This window comes from Kryptolebias marmoratus, linkage group LG10, assembly GCF_001649575.2.
Source record: "Kryptolebias marmoratus isolate JLee-2015 linkage group LG10, ASM164957v2, whole genome shotgun sequence".
Classification (NCBI taxonomy): Eukaryota; Metazoa; Chordata; class Actinopteri; order Cyprinodontiformes; family Rivulidae; genus Kryptolebias; species Kryptolebias marmoratus.
In genome coordinates, this window is record NC_051439.1 from 235,465 (window position 1) to 239,912 (window position 4,448).

At 44.2% G+C, this 4,448-nt stretch overlaps 1 long non-coding RNA gene across 1 annotated transcript; it reads right to left on the reverse strand.

The window, feature by feature from the left end:
- Positions 1 to 321: 321 nt before the first annotated feature.
- Positions 322 to 865, reverse strand: LOC119617426. Its single transcript, XR_005233673.1, has 3 exons — positions 809 to 865; positions 530 to 702; positions 322 to 449 (listed from the first exon to the last, which is right to left on the reverse strand). It is a non-coding gene; the product is annotated as an uncharacterized LOC119617426 (long non-coding RNA).
- Between the last annotated feature and the right edge of the window lie 3,583 nt (positions 866 to 4,448).

Consider the following 4,448-nt stretch of genomic DNA (forward strand, 5'->3'; position numbering starts at 1 on the left):
CCAAAAACGTAGATACATGACCAGACGTGATAAGACGTAGTAGAACGCGTAACAAGACGAGGACTCGACAACAAACTGAAACACAGGTGCCCTTAAATACAGAACAAACATAATTATGAAAATCACAGACAGGTGTGCCAAAACCGAAAACACGACGAACCAAAAAAACAACAAAAACCTGAACCGGAATCAAAACCTGGAATCCTCACAGACTTTAGATATGGTGGATTTACTGCCAATAAGTAGAAACTCTGTTGTTTAATTTAAGGAAGTTAAACATGAACCAGGATTTAATTTCAGCTAAGCAGGAAGTAAGGGGGGTGTCATGTTCGAGGGTAGGCTTCTGACCCACATGCAGAATCAAACGCAGGAAACAACAGTAAGTTAGGAAGTTTATTTACAGCAACAAACTAATAGGTGTCTAGCAGGTGGTCCTTTTGGATTGGATTCTGGAAGCAGAGCGAGGGGTTAGTGATTTCACCAGAGGAAGACTGATTGTCAGATGGGGACAGCAGGTGTGTCAGCTTACGTCTTCACAGAGGCTTCTCAACCGGAGGGGGGGAAGGGGCAGGCTGGTTCCGAGCGTCCACTCGAGAGTTCCAAGGTGAGTGTCTCCGACAGGAACGAGCTGGGGCTGGAGCGGGCAGGCAGGTGAGGCTTGGAGCTGCAGGTGGAATCTGGATTTCAGAGTCAGGCTACTACCTTGAATGAGAGACAGAGAATGAGTGAGAGAAGCGGAGGCTTTCTCAAAACAGTCACAACACAGAGTGTTTTCACAGGAGAGCGTGTCTAACGGGCTAGAGACTACCGTGATGGAGTAATCATCCGGCGGAGAGGCGAGGTCTAGCAGCTCCTTAAATCCTCCTTGGCTGATGACCCCAGGTGCTGCAGGTGCACAGCTCAGCTCCAGGCCACTCCCAGCAGGGAGCCAATGAAGAGAGACACACTGAAAAACCCAGATCCTGACAGGGGGAGGGAGGAAGTGATGAATTAGGTGCGGTGGACAAGAAGAGCTGAGTGTTGTCGGCAAAACAGTTGAAGTGGATGTTAAATTTACGGAAGATATTACCAAGGGGGAGAAGGTAGATGATAAAAAGAAGGGGCCCCAGGACACAGCCTTGGAGCACACCTGAAGTCACAAGGGAGGAGTGAGATCTGAATGATTTAAGTTGGATGAACTGAGTGTGGCCAGAAAGATATGACTGATACCAAGCGAGGGGTATGTAGGTGACACCAACAGATGAAAATCTGTGGAGAAGGATGTTGTAGGAGATAGAATCAAAAGCTTCACTGAGATTGAGAAGGATGAGAAAAGAGAGTAAACTAGAATCTGCCACTATGAGAAGAGTGTTAGTAATTCTGAGGAGAGCAGATTCTGTGCTGTGATCGTGGTGGAAACCAGACTGGAACTGTTCATATAGACTGTTTTTGGTTAAGTGGAGATGGAGTTGAGAGGCAACTGTTTTTTCCAGAATTTTGGAGATGAATGGAAGATTAGAAATAGGGCAAAGATTACTGAAAATATTTGGATCTAATCCAGGTTTCTTAAGGATTGGAGTAACAACTGCAGTTTTGAAAATAGTTGGGACAGTTTCAGAAGAAAGAGAAGAGTGAATGATGGCAGAAATGATTGGAAAGAGAAGAAAAAGGAAAGATTTTACAAGAGGTGTTGGGAGAGGATCCAATGAATGAGGGCTTGGATTTCTGGATGAGTTCAGCTATTTCAGAGACAGGAGGAAGCTGAAAGGTAGAAAAAGACTATGGGGAGAAGGTTCAGATGAAGCAGAAAGAGAAAAGGACAGGATCCAGTTGCTGATGATTTTTTCTGATTTTATCATTAAAAAAGAACATAAGAGAATTACAGGTATCATCTGAATAGAAGTGAGAGGGGAAGGAGTCAGGGGGGTGAAAAATATTGTTTAACAATGAAAACAGGATCTTGGAGTTACCTTTGTTGGAGGAAATGAGGCCAGCGTAATAAGCAGATTTAGTTTGCGAGATTAGGATCTTGTAATTTGACGTATAGGAAATGCACATCCTGGTGGAAAATAAGACCAGATTTTTTTATAGAGTCGTTCCAGTTGATGACATTTTGCTTCTTTGGACTGGTGTTCAGGAGTAAACCAGGGGGCAGAATGAGTGAAGGTAACAGATTGGGTTTTAACAAGAGCAAAGGATTCGAGAATATGGGTTAAGTAATTATTACATTGAGCAGTGAGTTGATCAGGAGTCAAAAGATGTTCGGGGGTCAGAGTGGAGGTAATATAAGTGGAAAGGGAATCCAAATTAATGTCTTTTATGTTCCTGAACAAGATAAGCTGGGCTGTCTTAGTTGATGAAACACACAGTGGAATATGGGATGATAGGAAAAAATGATCAGAAAAAGACAGTTCATCAGCTTTACAGTCAACGGGTGATTCCAGAACAACAAATCAAGTCCAATGTATGTCCTTTGATATGGGTGGAAAAATTAACTAGTTGATTGAATTCAGAACTCTCCACACTGGTTAAAAATCACTGGTGAGTGGGAGGTTAATATTGTCAATATGAATGTAAAAATCTCCCAGTAAGATTAGGCAATATAGCAGACAGTTGAGAAAGAAAGGCAGAAAATCATCTAAAAAATCTTTGTGAGGTCTTGGGGGAGGGGGGATAAACTGTAGCAATGATGGTGGGAGTGGGTCCACACAGTTTACACACAATGCTCTCAAATGAGCTGACAGCAGGTACACGCATAGGTAAAACTTTCCAGTTCTCTCAATGAATTATCGCAAGACCACCCCTGTGACCGGATCAGTGTGGTTGAGAGATGTAAACAAAGCCAGGTGGAGTGGAGTCGTTAAGTTGTGAAAAGTCCAGAGGTTGTTGCCAAGTTTCGGTCAAACATAGAAAGTCAAGCTTACAGGTTGACAGAGGGGGAGTTAACAAATGGGTTAGCTGACCTAGCTAGGCTGGCTAACATTTTGAGATCTGGAGCCCGGGTGGCTTTCCTGGCAGGATGACAGTTGATGGTCCAGGAGTGGATGGATTTTGACCTGTCGAGCTGGAAGTTCCGGCGAGACCCACGGTGGATGTATCTCCAGAGCGGCAGGAAAGCAACGTCCGGATGCAGACGCAGCATCACCGGCAGGGGATTGGACAGTTGCCAACAAAGCCGAAGAAGCTCATCAGTTGAATATTGTAAAAGACCTGATCCAGCTTCAATGAGGAGTGACAAAAGAGTCCATGCAAGCAACAATCAAATGTAAAAATGACTGATCCACATTATGAGGCGGAGGAGTCAGATGAGGTTATGAAACTGGTTGGTGTTTGACAGGTAAACCAATATATAACTCGATAGCACACAATCACAGTGTGGTAAAGACTTGATTGAAGGCAGAGAATATAAGTAACCGTCAGTTAGCAATCACAAGACGCTTGAAAAAAATCACAATAAATTACAATAAAAGCAATAAAAGTCAAAAGTTCGTTGACGAGCAGCAGCAGCAAATCACACCAGCGATCACTCAACTGGAAGTTATTAAGAGATGTTTGCCCCTCAACAGCAGCTAATGGAAGTTTCCCTGTCATTTCAATTTGGAGTGTAAATGTCCTTCGGGAGATTGAAAGCAAACACTGGCTCGTGCATGTGGACTTACACCACTATGAAATTAAATCCTGGTTCACTGTGAAGCTGGACTGAGACTGCGTCTTTTACTGTCAGACATGGAGTACTGGTAAGGTTGGGTTTCACCCTCTGGGGTTCAGGGTGGAAATGTTTTTGGACTGTTTTTGATTTTTAGTCATAATTCACCATAGAAATGGTTTAACCTGCCATGCTTGGAGTCATTTTTTTCAGCACAACCTCCCAAGTGTGAATTTCAAGTTATTATTATTTTTTACTTTTGACCTACTTTATTGACACTTCTCTTTCTTTCAGCTTTCGGGGCTGCTACAACGAGTCATCCTCCTCCATCTAACTCTGTCTTTTTGCGTCCTCTGTCCTCACTACAACTATATTCATGTCCTCTCTAACCATATATCTCCTCTTTGGTCTATGTTACTGCCTGGCTCAGATGGCCGCAACAAGAAAACGTTAGAGAGGCAACCAGAACATTTTAGCCCTTCAGAGACATTTATTTAAAAGATTGTCTAGGGGAGTAATGGGCAGCAGCCCAAGATCTAATATGCTGGGGTGCTTCCAGCCTGGTCCTCCTCATGAATGCAGATCGGTTGGCCCCCCACAGGTCTCGGCTCCCACAAGCGACGGCTCCCACAAAGCCTCCAGCTCTAGCTCTGGCTCTGGCTGGGCCTGGATCTCGTGTTGTCTGTGCCTGGTTCTTATGTTGGCCCCACACACCTGAGTGGAACGGCACTCCTTATATTCCATCCAGGTGGCCACGTAATCAGAAGCGCCTCCCACAATTGAGGACCCTAATTGACAAACAATTTACTGCCACACAAAGGAC